Source organism: Propithecus coquereli, unplaced genomic scaffold, assembly GCF_000956105.1.
Source record: "Propithecus coquereli isolate 6110/MARCELLA unplaced genomic scaffold, Pcoq_1.0 Scaffold128, whole genome shotgun sequence".
Lineage (NCBI taxonomy): Eukaryota > Metazoa > Chordata > Mammalia > Primates > Indriidae > Propithecus > Propithecus coquereli.
This window is the reverse complement of record NW_012136969.1, coordinates 1,966,190-1,984,191: the sequence shown is the minus strand read 5'-3', so window position 1 is coordinate 1,984,191 and position 18,002 is coordinate 1,966,190. Positions and strand designations below refer to the sequence as shown.

The 18,002-nt window shown below is 50.1% G+C and overlaps 1 long non-coding RNA gene across 1 annotated transcript; it reads left to right on the top strand.

Moving 5' to 3' along the window:
- Positions 1–7,901: 7,901 nt before the first annotated feature.
- Positions 7,902–17,173, top strand: LOC105805397. Its single transcript, XR_001137208.1, has 3 exons — positions 7,902–7,934; positions 12,477–12,593; positions 17,062–17,173. It is a non-coding gene; the product is annotated as an uncharacterized LOC105805397 (long non-coding RNA).
- Positions 17,174–18,002: the final 829 nt, after the last annotated feature.

Genomic DNA, 18,002 nt, shown 5'->3' with positions numbered 1-18,002 from the left:
CTGTGAGGGTGGAAAGGGGGCAAGAAAAGGCGCTTACGCCCCTTGGGGCTCGTGGAGGGACCCGGTAAGCAATGTTTCTCTAGCAGGGAGATGGGGGAGGGGAAGAGATGTGGTCTCAGGGGTCCATGAGTTCTCTTTAGGAATTTTTAAGTGATGTGTTTTCATTTCAATGATGATGTGATTAAATTTAGAAATAGTATATTCTAGCTAGGCCAAGTGACAAACTGTACTCTTGCAAGTAGGTTCCTAGATGATTTGAGGAGTTGAATTAGGCAAACAAATTTCTTCTACACCTTCTTCCCCTTCCTCCCCACACCAGGCAACTCAGGAACTGGTTCTAGTTTGTATTTATGGTTAGATCCTTGCCTGGGTGCAAGGCTTCCTGGTGGAGGTGACCCTTGAGCCAAGCAGGTACCCACCAGGCTGTGTTACATAACCATTACATTCATTGGTATAATGCCTTCCGGTCGACAATGTATTCCTCTATGCATTTGGTTCTGACAAAAGCCGCATGAGGAAAGTAGCAATATATACGCTACATACAGTTGATCCTTGCTATTCATAGATTCCTTACATGTGAATTCACCTACTTGTTAAGGTTTATTTGTAACCCCAAAATCAATACTTGCAGCACTTTTGCAGTCATTGGCAGACATGGGCAGACTGGCAAAAAATTTGACTCACCCAATGCACACAATCCCAGCTGAGGCGAAACCAGACCACACTCTGCCTTCTTGCTTCTGCTCTCATACTACAAACAAGTGTCCTTTTTGTGGTCTACTTAGTACCACATTTTTGTGTGTATGTTTTCTTTTTTTCATTGGTGGTGGTGATTTCACCGTTTAAAATGGTCCCCAAGCGCACTGCTGAAATAAGCACCAGGAGGCTGTGACGTGCCTTACAGAGAAGGTGTGTTAGAAAATCTCCGTTCAAGCATGAGTTACAGTGCTGTTGGCCGTGAGTTCAATGTTAATGAGTCAGCAGTAATATTAAATAAGGTGCCTTTAAACAGAAACACACATAAAACAAGGTTCTATGTCTTACAATTGGCAAAAATGTGAACGGAGGCTCCCTGGAACACAATCCTGTGTTTCCCCCACGGTGGCTCAGCATTTGCCAGGGCAGCCTTCCTAGGGACCTCGTAGAGCTCGGTGACCGCAAATAACGAGAATACAGTGCAGACAGTATATCATAAACTATATAAAATAAAGGAAATCCAGGTGCACAGAGGTCAGAGAATCTGCCCAAATGGCCGGAGGTCACACATCTGATGATACCGTAATTGGCACTTGAACTCAGGTCTGTCCGCAGCCGTGCTCCGTCCACTGCCATCCCCCCCTCAGGATTCGTGGCCAAATGAGATGCACAGACAGTTGTCACGTGTGGAGTTTGGGGAAGGGGGACTCACTCCAGAAGCTTCCAACCTTTCCCTCACTGATGTTGTTCTGTATTTCCTCCTTTTTTGTTTGTTTTTAGATTATCTGTAACCACTTTGCCGTTGCATTGAAGGTCCTTCGGTATGAGTGAGTCTGCAGGTTCCTCTCACTGCAAAGCACAAACATTTCCCATGAGAGATCTAGGAAAAGAACAGGGCAGTCAGCCTGGGAATCAACTTAGTAGACTTCTAAATTCAAGTTCATACATGAGCCAGTGGAAATTCCCCTACTCTTCCCCTACTATCTTACTGATTGTTAAACTCTAGAATGTGGGGAGGAGAGAGCTGAAGGGACACTTGCACCCTCCCTGACCCCTCCCTGGTAGCCTTCACTAATCCTAGAGAGTCTCACCCCTCCCCATTGAGGAGCGGTGGCTGTAAGCATTTTCAGACAATCAGTGTCATTTTGTGGGAACTTAGATCCAACAGATCACTGTTCGCAGGTCCCACATGCTTAAGATGATGTTGCCTTGATGAGTTTGACAGGCAGGCAGTGCAAAGGCAGGAGGGAGGAGGAGGAGAGAGGATAACAAGTATCTACGAGGTGGCATTTATATTTAGAATTTCCCTTCCTTTCAAGGGTTGGTGCACCAGCCAGGACTCTGATATAAACAATAGAACCCACCTTAGCTCATTTTAGATGAAAGAGAATTTGTTAAAGAGCATTAGATATTTGTTTAGAGTTCTTATCATGAAAAAAGTATATATATATTAGACGGTTCACAAAATCTACAGGACAGCCAAAGAGTCCAGCTCCAAGGCAGCCAGGCAGGAAAAATGCCCAAACCATGCAGTGAGATTGTACCTTCCAAGACCACTGGCCACAGTCCTGGGCATAAACACTACGGCTTTCACAATGACACTGAGCACTGGGCGGTACAAGAACCTCGGGATCTGACACCCCCAAATCTGCCTCCACTGCTCCTTGAGCCAAAAGGTGGATTCTGGGCAGCTCCCTTTCCTCCTGTTCCCCTTCTGAACTAAACTCTTCCATCGGTACATCCAATAGGTGGAGCCCAGGGCACTTGACTAAACTGTGAAATTTATTCTGTCACAATTCTGGAGGCCAGAAATCCAAAATCAAGGTGCTGGCAGTGCTGCCCTTCCTCTGGAGGCTGCAGGAGAAAATCCGTTCCCTGCCTCTTCCAGTTCCGGGGGCTGTAGGCATTCCTTGACTTGAGGCCACCTCACTCCAATCCCTGTTTCTCTGGTCATATTGCCTCCCTGTCCTCTCTCTGTGTTAAGTCCCTTTCTACCGCACTCTTAGGAATACATTGCCCTTGGATTTAGGGCTCACCAGATAATGTGGAATGATCTTTTCAAGATCCTTAACATCTGCAAAGACCTTTTTCCAAATAAGGTAATATTAACGGGTTCTGGAGATTTGGACATGGAGCATATTTTGGGGAGTAGAGGGGAAAGGTACCATTCCACTTACTCTACCGGGCTACAGATTTGAATTCCCTGTGGAGCTTTTTATACAAACACAGATGCTGAAGCCTACCTGGAATTGCAATCCTCAGGGCTGTGCCATCCAGACTGCATTTTGTTGTTGTTGCTGTTGTTGTTAACTTTTCAGTCCTGTGCTGCTCAGCCCTGCTTGACGAGTGATTGTCCAATCACCTCTTTTTACAGGTGAGAACGGAGGCTCAGAGAGTGGCCAAGAACCCCCTCAAGCCACACAGTACAGACTTTCGGTTCAGGCTTTGACCCCCAGTAGGCATTCCTCAACCACCTCCAGCTGTCTGCAGCCCCCCAATACCGGGCTCCAGGAGGGACAGCATCTTCCCTGGCTTGCTCTGAGCTAGCATCCTCATGACTCTTCCCAAGATTCAAGACAATACAAGGTCTCAGCCCTGATGGAACCCCCATCGGGAATGAGATCAACTTGCTAACTTGCTGTGTGACCTCAAAGAAGTCCCTGAACTTCTCCCATTTTCATCACTTCCTCTTTAATATGGAAGATTCAGCTCATTGTGCTCTGAGGTAACGTTCATAGCAGAAGCACTGTGATTTGGTAATTCTAAGCATCTGAGAATGTTTTCTTTGGCCCTCGGCCATCCCAGGATGTTTGATAAAATCTGATCATTTGGACAAGTCCCAGGAAAGGAACAGATCAGAGTCTGCCTTGGGTGCTGGGAGCCCACCTGACGGGGGAGTCGCGTGTGCATGTGGTGGGGGCTGGGCGATGGATGGCAAAAACGTGGAGACTTAGAACTAGAAGGAATTAAAGATCATTCCACTTGTCCCAAATATGGAAACTGCATGTCAGAGAGAGAAATGATTAGTCCAAGTTCACATAGCTAGTGAAAAACAGAACTGGGATTAGAGTTAGCTTTTCTGACGTCCATTACTGAGTTCTTTCTCCTACAACAAGAATGACAAATAGATTTCTGTTCCCGTGTTCTGACCAATTAGCAGTGGCTGCCTGTCTTCTGGAAGTTTCCCAGGCCCTTCAGGGCTCTGTGATTGATTAGCAGCATCGGCCATGGCCACAGGAAGGAAACGTGGCCACCCAGGCTTTCCCCGCGCTGACTGAGCAGGACTCATGATAGAACAAAATTGTCAGTGGGGAACTTGAGGCTCATTCTCCATAGAGACCCAACAGGTGAAAGAAGAGTGTAAAACTACGTAACTGCCTCTGCAGAAAACTCTTGAAAGTGCCTAGCCCCAAATTCAAAGGCAGTAATCAGTGCTGCTCAGGGAACGGTTTACACCCCTAGTCCAAGTTTGCTGAGTAACACTGTGAAAAAAGAGCGTGGCAACCTGTGAAAAAGGCAGGTGGAAGTCAGGATGTGAGAGATGGGGAAAAACTTCTGGGTGCACATCAAACAATGTGTCTCTACCTTAATCACTATCTAGTTCTGCTTTTCTAGGAATTTTTGTTGCATTTTTTAATGTTGCCTCATCTTTAATAACACTGCTTAGACTGAGACAGTGAAGTTAATTGATTGATTTTCTTGAGCACAGTTGCAAAGTTATGTGTATTGATAAAAACTATGTGAGCAGGTGGACAGGCCAATCTCTCCATGTCAAAATTTAATTCTAGTTAATAATAATAATAGCCGTTTCATTTCATCCTCATTACAGTCTTGTGGAATATATATTGTTATCAGCCCTGTTTTACAGATGAGGAAGCTGAGGTTTAGATGGGCTGAAGAACTTGTCCAAGATCACGTAATTAACAGGAGGCAGAACTGGGATTTGACTCAAAGTCGTGATTTTGACACTTCCCTCTACTTCAAAGCTGAACCCATGCTGAGGCATAGTTGAGAACTCATGGAAATTACTAGAAGTGAGATATGGGCCTTTCCAGAACTGGCCCTGAAATTTCAACCCCTCTTACTATGAAAGCAACATCATGGTCTTTCTCTTGTTTTCATTTACTAGCCTCCAAATCTCCAAACTTCCAAACGATCCACCACTTCAGGGGAAGCTTGCGGGGTCTGCGCATCTTCCCCCAAACACCAACATGACCAGTCCGGGTTAAAGGATATCGGCACTGACACACACTCTTCTCCTTCCCAAATTAATCAAGAAGTAAGAATTTCTGACAAATGCCATCTGCTGATTTTTCAGAGAGACAAGTTTTGGTGGTGTGACCAGCAGGTGCCTCGGCTTTTTCTAGCATGCAGTACCAAAATAGTCACCATGGCAACCTTCAGAAGGCAGACTTCCAAAGAGATGCATTGTGAGCACAGAAACTCTAGAGCACTTTCAAGCAAGAAGGAAGGAGGCTCAGCTGTGGGTTTCCAAGGGTGTGAGCAGAGCTTCTCCCCACACCCCCAGGCTGGACCCCAGGGGTGTGTACTGGGCCCAGCCAGGCCCACCTTCACTGGGGCTCCCAGGAAGAGAGGGGAAATGAGAATTTGTGGGGAGTGTCAGGCGGAGCAGGCAACTCCCAGATTTCTTACAGGGGCTAAAGTAGCCTGCAAGGGGTTTAAAAGAGGAGAGGCTCTGTATTGGGAGAATGGGGTTGTAGTTCCTGCCCTGTCACTTGCTAATCAGTGACCTTGGGAAACTGACCTGGCTTTCTGAGTCTCAGCTTCTCATTTTTGAAATGCAGATGGTGAACTCCTACTGCCTCTTCACAGGGAAAAGTGTGCCTAGGGTATCATGCGTGTGGGAGCTCTTGGGCAGGTGCTCTGTAGACAGAGCAGAGCACAAGAGAACGGGGATTCAGGCATCTGGAAGCTTCGGTTCCTGACAAGGCTCTGCTGTCTAATCTTCCGACCTTGGGCAAGTCACCAAGCTTGTCTCCGCCCCTCACTTTACAGGGAGGCTCATAAAGCCGCCTTGCAGTGTGGATTGTGCAGGTTAAATAGAGAGCAGGCTGAGCAGGGAGATAGGTCTGTGCTCCCTCCCTCTTCACTCTCTCTCTGTGAGTTCTTAGTCCTGGGCTCCTTCTGTGAGCTGGGATTCCACACTCCACTGTGGCATTAGAAGCAGACACTAAGCAGGATGAGACATTCCAGGATTTTACTAGGGAAAACACCTAGGAGAGAAAATGGGAGGGGAGCTGGGAGAGGCCAGGAGAGGACAGGAGGACCATCACACCTTGACCGAGTGCAGGAGGGAGGGAAGGAAGGTTGGGTGGAAGCTCCTGGACTGTCTGAAGCAAGGCCATCAAGGAGTCCTCAAGCCAAAGTCACCTGTCTGAGAAGTCCCCTGTCTCTTGAAGACAGGTCTGCCTTGGTATCCCTGTCACACTCAGTCACTGATTGACAGGGAGTGGCCAATAGAAAGTGTGGCCTTGACACAAGTATGGGCTCAAGCAACTGGAGCCTTGGTCAGTTGGGCTCCGTGTCTGCAGGGCATGTTCTCACAGCCACCACACCCACCCCATCCTGACATCTTTCACTTGGACATCCAAGGCTAGGTACTGGCCTCAGGCCCAGACCTCCACTTCAGAAACCTCGGACCCTACACCCACGGTCCTTTTACCCAGAACATCATAGGAACTCAGGCTTAATGATATCTCAGGACCGTAACTCCAGGAAAAACAGTATTTCCCACATCTCAACTAGATTATGTGGCAAAGGTGCATGGGTCGTGTCTCAGTCTGCACTTGAATGTACACATGTGTAGGTGTGAGTGCTTATTCATCAGTGTACATGTATTTGAATGAGCATATCTGCATATGTGGATGAGCATGTATATTTATGTGTATGTGTGTTGTGAATTTATACGATACCATTAGCACTATGCCAAACGTCTTACACACACTATCTCTGATCTTTACAACTCTGTTTGATATAGATAAGTAGGTAGTTATGGGGGTACGATCCTCTTTTCAGCTTAAATAGTTTCCCCAGTATACTACTCAGGCAATACAAGGCAGAGCCATGGTTTGAGGCAGGAAATTTTCCTTCAAAATCTGAGCTCCTGTCCTCTCCACCTCCCCAAGCCCACCTGCTCACAGGATCTTTTGTTACATGAAAGCACATACGTGTGCACATACACAGACTAAGATAGAAGAGGGAAAATACACATGGAGAAGTACAGATTGATTATAGATTGATGGCCAGCGAAGGGTATTGCTTCCAGAAGCTCACTCCCTCCAAAATATTGTACGATTCTATTAGTGTGTGTCATCTAAAAACATATATTGCATCCTAGCTGTAAGAATCTCTATATAATGGGCTACAGCACAAACTTTGGAGATTCTAAGCAATTGAGGCCCTGATTCTTCTACTATAATCCTACAAGTGATTCTCTTTCTTGTCCTTCCCCAAATCCTTGTTCCCATGGCAAGATTTTCAGTCTGCCTGGTGGAGGTTGTTTGGTCCTGGTTGGGAGGTATTTAAAAAAAAAAAAAAATCTACCCCCACACTTTAGTTTTCTAAATCATTTTGTCTTTGCTTATTTCCTGGCAGCATGAAATACCAGTCTGGAGAAATAGATTTAGAATCGGTTTCAATTACCATTTATTGAGCACAGGTACTATGCATAAAATTTTCATAAATGATCATATTTGATTTTAGTTCCCATCAAAATGATCTCCATCTTTCCCCTGAAGAATCAAGGCTGTAAGAGATTAGGAGATGTGCTCAGGTTTCCCCTGTTCGTAATGAAACGGGGCAAGAACTGGAGCCAGGCTCCGCGGAACCCACAGCCTGGCCATTTCCACTGTATTTAAGGTCTCTCCAGGAAGAGGACACAATCTGCCCGCATACTTGCTTCCCAGGCCGTCCGTCAGTTCTGCTGTATCCTGAGAGCCTGCAGGACCAGCCAAGCCCGGGACAGGGCCACTCAGGGCCAGGGCAGGTAGGCTTACCTGGAAGAGCCCCAGCCTGGCTATCAGCGTATCCACTTTCTCCCCATTTCCTTTCACAGACTCCTTCCTCGGTTCACAATGAGAGTTCACCTTCTGCCAGTCCTGACTGCCATTCAAGCCTTTTTTTCTTTTTAAGAATTTTGAGGAAGAAAACCATCGTGTGCTCAAAAGAGTCCCCGTAATCAGACGTGTCTGGAGATTTCGAGCTGTTAACGTAAAGAGGTGGCAAAAGTACTTTCTAGGACATCCTTATGGGCCCGAATGGCAGCTGGAGTCAACATAGCTGGCGTCTGGGCAGGTTTCCAAAGCACGGCCGTAGCAGGCAGCAGGCAAGGGCTGTGACAAGGGCCCGGTACCTGAAGAGCACTGCGCAATTTGTGGGGGGCTTTCATCTCCACACGCTCACTGGGCCCTCCCAGCAGCCCCATGCAGTGCGTGGTGTCACCCCTTTCCCAGCCCAGGAAACTGCTGAGAGAGGTAAAGTGAATCTCCCAGTGGCAGACCGGTAAGAAGAGGCAGGGCGGAGACGTTTACCTAGTTCTTCTGACTCCGCGCCCAGCATCTCAGGGTTGTGTCCTGGGGTCCTCATCCCTGTAGCAGGGCCAATGGCACAATCAGGAGAAAATAGCAGAGGAACCGGAGCATAGATAGGAGCTTCTGTAAAAGGCAAGGGAGTGGTCTTAGTCAGCTACGGCTGCCATAGCAAATACCATAGGCTAGGTGGCTTAAATAACAGAAATGTATTTCTCGCTGTTCTGGAAGCTGGGGAGTCCCCTCATCGGGGTGCCAGCATGGTCAGGCTCCGGTGAGGGCTGTCCTCCTGGTTTGACGTCTTCTCACTGTGTCCTCACATGGCAGAGAGCAGAGGGCAAAAGCACACTCTCTTTTTCCTTCTGATAAGGGCACTAATCCCATCCTGAGGGCTCCACCCTCGTCACCTAATTACCTCCCAGAGGCCCCCTCTCTAGCAACCATCACACTGGGGATTAGGCTTTCAACATAAATCGGGGGGAGCACATACATTCAGTCCACAGCAGGAGTTTAGAGCCCTGGTGGCCCACTGCATTTAGTGTAATAAGCCAGGCCCTGTGCCAGGCAGCGGGGATTTGGCCTGAACAAGGCCACCTAGATCCTGCCCAGAGTGCAGAGTCCAGTGGGGAGGACTGGTGGTCAGACAGGCAGCTCCGACACAGAGAGATTGATGTACTGGAGAGGGACACATGGGCTAGTTGGAGTGCACAGGAGGACACTGTGCCCAGATGTGGTGCTGGGTCTCTTGATTCATTTGCCAGGTATGCAAGAGTGACTTAAGATTTGGAGTGGGAGTGAAGAAAAGGTGGTTGTGGGAGGGGAGGTCCAGGAAGGCTTCCCAGAAGAGGTGGGCAGCCTTCTGTAGCTGGGGCCTTGAGGGGTGGGTAGGCTCTTGATGAGCAGAGACTTGGAGTGGAAGCATTTCTGCCCGAGAAAATGGCATGAACGCAGGATGCGCCGGGGGCAGCTGCTCACCTCCAGGGCCTGTGTGTGCACCATGAGGTGTAGGGTAGCAGAAGACGCGGTGGGAAAACAGATGGGGTCACACTAGGGCCTTCCGAGGTTTGGACTTTGTCCTGTAGGCACTGGCATTTTGAGTGGGGCAGTGACACTATTGGCCTTGCATTTTAGAAAGGTGGTGTTCGGGGCAGTCTAGATGACACTAGGGAGAGGCCGGAGGGACAGAGTCCATCCTAGGGCAAGAGCTCCATCACTGAGGCGGTCACCCAGGCTGGCCAAGGGGCAGGACCAGAGCTGATCCTGTCCGAGAAGAAGTTGAAGATCCACCTGGAGGAGCCAGGTTTGCCTTAGACCCAAAAGGCAGATCAAGGCTAGGAATGAGCCAGAGGCAGGGTAGGGCCGATGCAGGACTCAGTGGGAGCACAGCAGTGAGATGCTGGTGGGCACGTGTGCCCGGGCGGGTGTCAAGCTGTATGGTGGATGTGGGGTGTGTGCCTGGACATGGCTGGGCAGGGAGGAGAGGTGACCTGAGCTAAAGGGTGACAGACCCTTTAGGAGGATAACGAGGGTCCCCCAGAGGGGCTGCAGGGGAGACACGCAGCCCTGAGCAGGTCGTAGCACCGACGTGAGCAGTCGACCCTTGGCCATCTGTAGCCAGGGAATCAGAGCAGTGAACTTCACAGAAGAGTTTCGTCACCCTTGGTCATGCCTATATACTGGAAGGGAGTGCCCTCAGCAACACGCAGCTGCCCAGCTCAGGAATCCAGCCACTGTGCCCCGCGCTCCTACTAAACATGCGAGGCTGGAGACACAGAGATGAAAACTCGGTCTTTTTTAAAAGACTTCAGTCAAACTCCTTTCTGGCACTTTCCACAGGATTTCCAGAGGTTTTGTCCCCTGTACTCAGGACTGAGGAAACTGATTTGTCTACACAGGAGTTATTCCGGGGGCTTCCCTTGAAAACGTCCCGCCGTGTCCAGGAGCAAGCAGTCTGCTGCACAGAGACGCGCTGCCTGGTGAAAGCCCAGATGAAAACGAGCGGCACTGCCAAGACAGTCCTCCCCAGATCCTTTTCAGCTCGGCGATTCCTTCCTTCCTTCTTTCCTTCCTTGCCCAGCTCGGCCAGAGTTCTCTGCCTAGCGGAGTTTTGTGAGAGCCTTTCGGAGCAATCCCCCACCCGGGCAGGCGATGCGGGCTGGCTGACCCCTCGCGGGCTGGTGGGTACTGTACCCACGGCCCAGGGCTTGTCTGTCCCCCTCCCGCTGCTGACGCACACGTCCTATAATAAGCCTCTGTTACTTGGAGCTGGGGCGGCTCCGTAGTAAGCCGAAACCGCTACTATATTTACACCCTTTCCACATTTAGACAAAGGCTATTTTTAACAGAAGGTCTATTTGTGGGGGTTGCCCACGTCACACTCTGTTCACATGCATCTCACCATCCTCAGTCTGTTATTCTGATTTCACACTTGCACCAGGTCTCTCTCCTTCTCTCTTGCCTTCTCTCCTTCTCCCCATCATTTTTCTTCCACTCCTTTTTTTCTTCCTTTCTCCAGTGTCCTTCCTTTCTTTAATCAGATTGAGGTCTTTGGCCGGCTGTGTTGCCAGAGTCCTTCTGGGGACACGGAAGGCCCCATCACAGAGCAGAGAGGGCAGTGTGGCCACACGTTAGACTGGTGGACTATCCTCAGCGCCTGCTGAGGAGACAGGCACAGACCCCAGTGCTGGGGCTCCATAAAGGCCCATGCTGCTCTACATTTAGTGTGGGCAGGACACTGGGACTGTCACAGCCAGGCCTTCCCCCACCAGACCATTCCAGTTCTGTGAGGTGTGTGTTGGGGGGAGTGGTATATACGTGTGTGTACGTGTGTATTTGGGGAGAGGTAGCTAGAAAGTTCAGAGTAAAATAAGCCAATGGGCTCATCTTCCATGCAGAACACTTTCTCAACCTAAAAGTTAATTTTATCACATTTGTCTAAAATGACAGAGTTTTTGTTTGCTTTGATGAAAGGAGGTTTCACAGATGCGTCAGCCACTTAAGGAAAGGGGAAGACACAGTGAATGGAGTTAGCCCATGCTATGTGCCTGCCGGGGTCGAGCCCTGCGGGGCATCGTGGAGACTCGGACCCTGACAGCAGAGAGAAGCCGTGGCGCTGCCTGCACCAGGTGCCGGGTGAGCAGACTGAGGCCCACAGCACTCGGGACTGGTCTGAGTTCACTTAGCTGGTAAGTGGCTTTACTGGGACTTAAATCTATGTGTCTGGCCACAAACTGCACGCTGGCCCCAAATCTCAGACCTTCCTCACTGCTCCCTTCTCAGCTCCCTAAAAAATACACATTCTGCATTAACACTGTTTCTGTTATGTTCTTTCCCCAGTGATGCTCCTCTCCACACCCCACCCCAATGAGAAGAGAGTTTTCCCACCTGGAGGCCCCATCAGCACCACCTTGGTCTATTTCTGCAGATTCTGAGCGATCTGAGAGACAGTCCCATCGGAATTATAATAAAAAGGACACTGGGAAAGGTCTTGCAGACACGAAAGGGTCCCAGAGAAACCCCGTATCATCAAATCTTATTTTACCCCTCCTAATAGTCAAGTTGGATTGTAGCTTCAGAGTGAAATATTTTTATTGCATTTCTGAGAGCAGAGGGTGCTGTGATTTGAATCTGCATCAGACTGTGGTGGAAACAGAATACAGAGCCCATTGTGGGACTTCCTGCCCTCCTTAGCTCGGCTTCTGCAGGTGTCAGAAAGCACATGGAAACCCAATGCCCCCTGAGTCCCATAATCAAGACTTTAAAATTGCTAATTCTGGCTCAAACATTTCCTGGAGACTCTCATAAGAGATTATTATCTACTTGGTGTCCTATAGTCGGGAGCCCTAAGCCCAGAGCCTAGCAGCTGTAACATCAGGGCAAGTCAAGTTGCTTATATTTAATTGCATTTCTTCACCCCTAAAATGGAGATAGTAGTACCACCCTGCCCACTCACGCACTGCACAGTCTGCAGAGATATTCAGATGGGAGGATACACGTGAGAGTGCTGCTTTGAAAGCTGGTGCTGATGTTTTCACCATTCGTGTAGATGTGAAACGGGGTTCAGGAAGGCCAGGTGACATGTACAAGGTCACACAGTAAGTAAGTGGTTGAAATAAAGGAATCCCAGGGCCAGTGGGAAGGCTCGGGTGCTAAGCTCTGGCAGAAATGGGGACACTGCCTTGGGATGGGGCCCATCACTCTCCCCGGCTGACCCTCCCTGCACCTCAGTCCCAGCGGCGTCTCAGGCTTCTCTGCAGTGTGAGTGTCCTGCCTTGGCCAGAGCAGAACTCCCAGAGCAGTGAAAAGGGAGCCAGTGTCATGGGGCTTCTGGTTTCAGGACATACTGGAAAGGTGAGAAGGAAGCTTGTCTTCCCATGGATCTGGGCCAGGGCCGGGTGGCGGGGCCTCCCCGCCAGGAGCTGGGCCGTTCCCCAGGTGCCCGGGCATCCCCAGGTCAGGAGGGCCGCCAGCACTTTTCCAAAACATTAGCTTGGTCAGAAAATAAATCACTCAGCCCTTTGTAGGGACCAGATGCTTTGTCAGTGCAGGCAAAACCTGCCCCCAAATCCGTAAGCTGGCCTGGCCTTGCGCTCACCTGGTTTAGGGACCAGTTTGTAGAAGAGAAATTACGTCCTGTGTAACTGCTTCATGGAGGACTTGGTGAGAAGACTTCCACACCTTGACCTCCATGACTTTGACCTTCACACCTTGGCCACACCCTTTCCACCACCACCACCCACCACACGCCATCCCACCTCCTACCCCCAGCCCTGTCCAATCCTCACCTATTTCAAGACTGGGTACAAATAGTACTCCTGGTGAGAAATCGTGTCTGCTCCTCTCGCTCCCAGGAATAATCCACCTCCCTTCTCTGGGCTCTCCGCACCCTCTGTGAACAAGGTAGCTGTCCCAGGCCTGTTTGTGCCGCGGTTATCCCTGACCCAGCCTACGACAGAGGAGATGCACAGTTGAGAATTAGATTCAAGTCAGGCTTAGTTTTACCTGTCCTGAGGGTGGAGCTGAGCCTGTGGGTTAAAGGGACATAGACATAGACAGTGGAGTAATGTTGCGGTGCCCCACCAGGACAGAGCTGGGTCGGTGGCTTAGGGTCTTAGCCTTGATTCAACATGCTGAATTGTAAGAACGGGATGAAACGACCTCTAGGGAACCTTCCAGCTGTGGCCCAGTGAGATGCAGAGTTTTCATAAGCCTGACATCCATGTTCAGTTTGTAAAGCACTAACTTGGTATCTGGCACAAGGTCCTGCTCACCTAAAGTTGCTAAAAGTAGTAGTATTTACTATAAGCAATAGAGATAAGAACATCTGATTCCCCAGGTAGCATGGGAGCAGTAAGAACATGTCCTATAGAGCACTCGACTAAACAGATTTCAGCTCCAAGCCAGGGCGAGTTGCCTCCGAAGGCAGCAAGCTTTCTGTCATTCACAGGGAAGCAGGGGGGAGGGAAGGCATTTACCTACCTGGCAGTGTCAGATAATTGCCATCCATCATCTCCTTTAGTCAAACACTGGGGTGTTCTGGCAGAGGCTGGATGACAGCATGGGAGGGTGTGCCAGCCTCTGAGTGCTGGACAGGGACAATGCAAAGTTCCCTCCCAGACCTGGGGCACCAGGAGTCTTTGAAAACACTGACATCCCACATTTATGATAAGCCCAGTAGCCACTCTGGTGTCCAGAAATTTGGCCAAGTGTTTCAGAACAATACCACGGACTTCACCCCTACACTTTTCAGAACTGTGCACGTGCTCAGACCAATTAGAGGACTGACTGGTGCCCCTGGGGTTTGGGGGTGGGGGGCGCTGAGGACTGACTCAAGGGCACTCAAAATCCTCCTGATCCGTAAGTCCTCCAACACAGGAGACTGCTTGTCACCACACTGTGCCTCTGCCTTCTCAAGTGGCTCAGCTCAGTCACAGACCAGGGCTAAGTCATGCTCAGTCTCCAGCCCTACAGCTGCTTCGCTGAAGGAACCGGCTTTCTGCTCCCTCTGCTGCAACTGCCAAAAGGACATCCCGGAGTCCTCATTTCACATAAAACCCCATTATGAAATCTTTGCCTGCAATCACAGCATCGCAGGGCTGGAAGAGACTGCGGGGCGCCCAGCCGGACCTTAGCAGATCCGTAATGGAGTGGCTGGAGGACTCCCCTCCCATAAGCCTCCACCCACACACCTTCGCTGCGCCAGCTGGCACCAGTCGCCCATCCAGGCGTTGAACTCCTTAGCCATTAGAAGGTGCTTCTCATGGCCAGGTGCCACCTGACTTCCTGCGGCTTCCTCTCACGGGTCCTAGTATTTTCAGGGATGGCACAAGGCAGTCCGGCCCTGTGGGCAGGTGGTGTGCAAAGAGGTGCAGGAGGGTGTATGGGAGGCAGCAGCGAGAGGTGCAGTCAGAGGTGGTGAGAAACGTCGTAGAGAGAACTGGCAGGGATGTGCACAATCTAAAAGGGGCCTGTATGCTGCATGCTTAAAAATTTCCCATCATGCTTTTTTAAAAAGTTTGTTGCTCAAGAAGTTACTCCTCAGCTGTCCGCAAAACATGTTCATCTTAAATAACTTACTCTCTGAGAACTGCAGAAAAAACTGGGGTATTGTGTTACCTTTTGTGCTGGCAAGAAAAGGGTGATCAGGAAGGGAGGGGACTCAAAACTGTGTCACAGGGAGAATAGTTGAAAGAACTGGGTCTCTTTAGCCAGAAGAATGGATCTGGGTGGTGAAGTGATTGCCTCTGAAAGTCTTTCCTGGGGAAGAAGGATTGGACCAATTCCAAATGGAACAAAGAATTGGGCTTAGGATAAAGGGTAAAGCATCAGAGTGGCTCAAAGCTTTCTACTAGGCAGAGCTATCTGACATGTGGTAAGGTAGTGAGTAGACCCTGTCACCAAAGGGTCCAAGCAGCAGGGGCTGGGGAGAGACTATCCAAGCAAGTCAAGCACCAGGTTGAAATTGATGGCTTTTTATATCTGACAGTCCATGAATTTTCTTTTAGTGCGTGCACATCACCACCACCAACCACCCGAACACACGCGCACGCACACACACGCACGCGCACGCCCCGCCACATGAAGTCAGGTGAAGCACACCAGCATGGGGTGTGCATAGCTTGCTTTGCTCAGCTTTGGTTGCCCAGAGATTTTCCCATCACTGACTTGGTTGTCAGCAAGAAATAAAAGCCTTTCCTCTCTCCTTGGGAGGAGCAGAGCAGATTGTCTGGATCTGCCGCGTACTGCCCTGGCTCCGGTCTCAGCACCAAACACGTTCCTTCTGCGCAGTCTGTTCCCGTTTTACAATGCAGAGGGGAGGGCTGGAGAAAGTCCCAAAGCCCAGCACCCTGGCGGCGGAGGGCGGGGCTTTGCTGTTGGACACGGCGGATCGCATTTGCATTCAAGAAAGCCCAGGTTAAGCCCCTGGCTCTCCAGGCAAAGAAAAAGTTGGGCTGGGGTTGGCACCCGTCTTCAGGCATCTTTCAGAAGAAAGTGCTACCTGCTGCAGCCCCTCCAACGTCTTCTCCAGGGCAGAGCCCCAGAGAGGTTTTCACAGGAGGAAATTCCCCTCAACCTCTCTAGCATCCTGGAGATTAAAATAAGAAGTTAATTTTCCTCTGCAAAAGAGATGAGATTGTGCTCTGCTGCCTGAGGGTGGAGTCCTGGACCCTTTGCTTTATTAAGATCCAGAAAACATGCTTTTTGACGAGAGCATTATACATCCCGTGAGCAGCCACTAGTGATTCAATAAACAATATTACTCAATGAAGATTCACTGAGCTCCCACTCTGTGCAGAACAGGCGCTGGGGAGCAAAGGGGAGAGAGATCTCCGGACTTACCCTCAAGAAGCTTGTAGTCCAATGGGAGAGACCATCACAAACAGAAATTTAAATCCGTTCAGTCAGAGCTCCAGAAGTAGCTGTGAGGACATGGGCAGTCTGGGGCCATCGGGGATGACATCTTCTAGGAAGGGATGCTCAGGATAAGCAGGATTTTACAAAGCAGCAAAGGGCAGGAGTGGAGAGGCATCTGTGTGCAAAGGGCTGGGAAGTTTGTAGAAAGGCCTCGTTTATTTCAGGAATTAGGAGTGCCTTGAGGTGCCCAGAGCTGTCACACAGGCAGGGAAATGCAGAGGATGAATCTAGAGCAATGGTCTTAACTAACCGGGGGCGATTTTGCCCCCCGGGCACACATGTTTGTCACAAAGAGAGGAGCAGCTGTGCTGCTGCAGCTTGTGGGTAGAGGCCAGGGATGCTGCTAACCATCCTGCCATGCACAGGACAGCCCCGCAACACAGAATGACCTGGTCCACAGCGCCAATAGCGATGAGACGGAGAACCCTGCGCACGGGAGAGTGTTTAGCAATATCCCTGCCTCTACCCACTAGAGAGAAGCAGCAGCCACATCGGAAAGGATCGAACTCCATGAGGGGCACTGTGCTTTCCGAGGGTCACATGGAGACGGCGACCAGGGGAGGGGAACCTGCGGAGTGCCAGGATTTCGGATTCTGCAATCTGGAGTTCCCCTTAGCTGGGTCTTGGCCAACCCTCCTGAGCTTTGTTTTCTGTAAACAGTTGATAAGCCTGCATCCAGTATCTGCCTCCAAATTGTTTATAAAAGTATAAAGCACAAAAATGACTGGAGCAAATAACGCCTTGGATTCATAGAACGTCATTCAGTGTGTGGGATATTTGCAGCTCTCATCTCATTTTACTCATTTTACAAAAGAGGAAAATGAAGCTTGGAGATAGGTGTTCTGCTATCTAGCAATTATTTAACTATTAATACAACACACTCCGCTCCCTTCTCTTCTCCTAGGCTGGTCCCTGAGTGCTCCAAGGACCCCGCCAGCCAGCCACAGGGGATGCTGGGAGTGTCCTCCATCCTGCCCTTAAAGGGCTCCTTTCCTGCTTCCTGGGTTCATATCTGTGTGAGAGGCTAAGATCAGAGCCCCTGGCCTCCCTCTGACCCTAGCTGTGACACTCACATACCTTCTGATCACAGGAGACCTCTTGCTCCCTGAGGCTAAATTGGTAAGAGAACCTCTCATGGCCGGCATGTCAGGGACAGCTGCTCAGCTCATGTTCTCTGGCCAGGAAGCATTACTGACCCTGTGATTTGGCCCTTCCTCCAAACTGGCAGATGGGCACAGGTGCCTCGTCGTGATGCTGCTTCCCCTCGACCCAGCATGTCTGACCACTAAATCACCCAGTGGAGGACAGCACCAGTCAGCTGAGGGGTGGGCTCGTTCCAAGTGGAACCCCAAGATACTGCTGATCTGAAATGCCTCAGGGACAGCATTAACGAACCATGCCAGGTCACACGCTGCAGAAACACTCTCAATAATCAACACTGGTTGTTCTGACAGCTTGTTCAAGGCCTGTTCGTCTGTGGTTTAGATGTTTGTAGCGTGAGAATCTTCTCCCCCAGTAGCTCATTGGGAACTGATTTCCTATATTCCCAAAGCCATAGCCTGCTCCCAGTCATCCAGGAAAACGACTAAGCACCCCCCGCTCCTCCTCCTCGCCCAGAATACATTAAGTACAAGCCCAAGAAGAAGAATCAAGGGAAACAAATCATCAAATAGTGAAATTCTGCCTAATGTCAGGTGCCCCCGTGCCACCCCACACTGTCTACCCTGTCCCCCACCACACCTCTTACCCCCACGCCCAGCGTCTCGGGGAGGCTCCTCCTCCCACCTGTGTGGCCCAGCGACTCTCCCCAGCTGCCAAGGTCTGGTTCTCCTGAAGGGTCCAGCC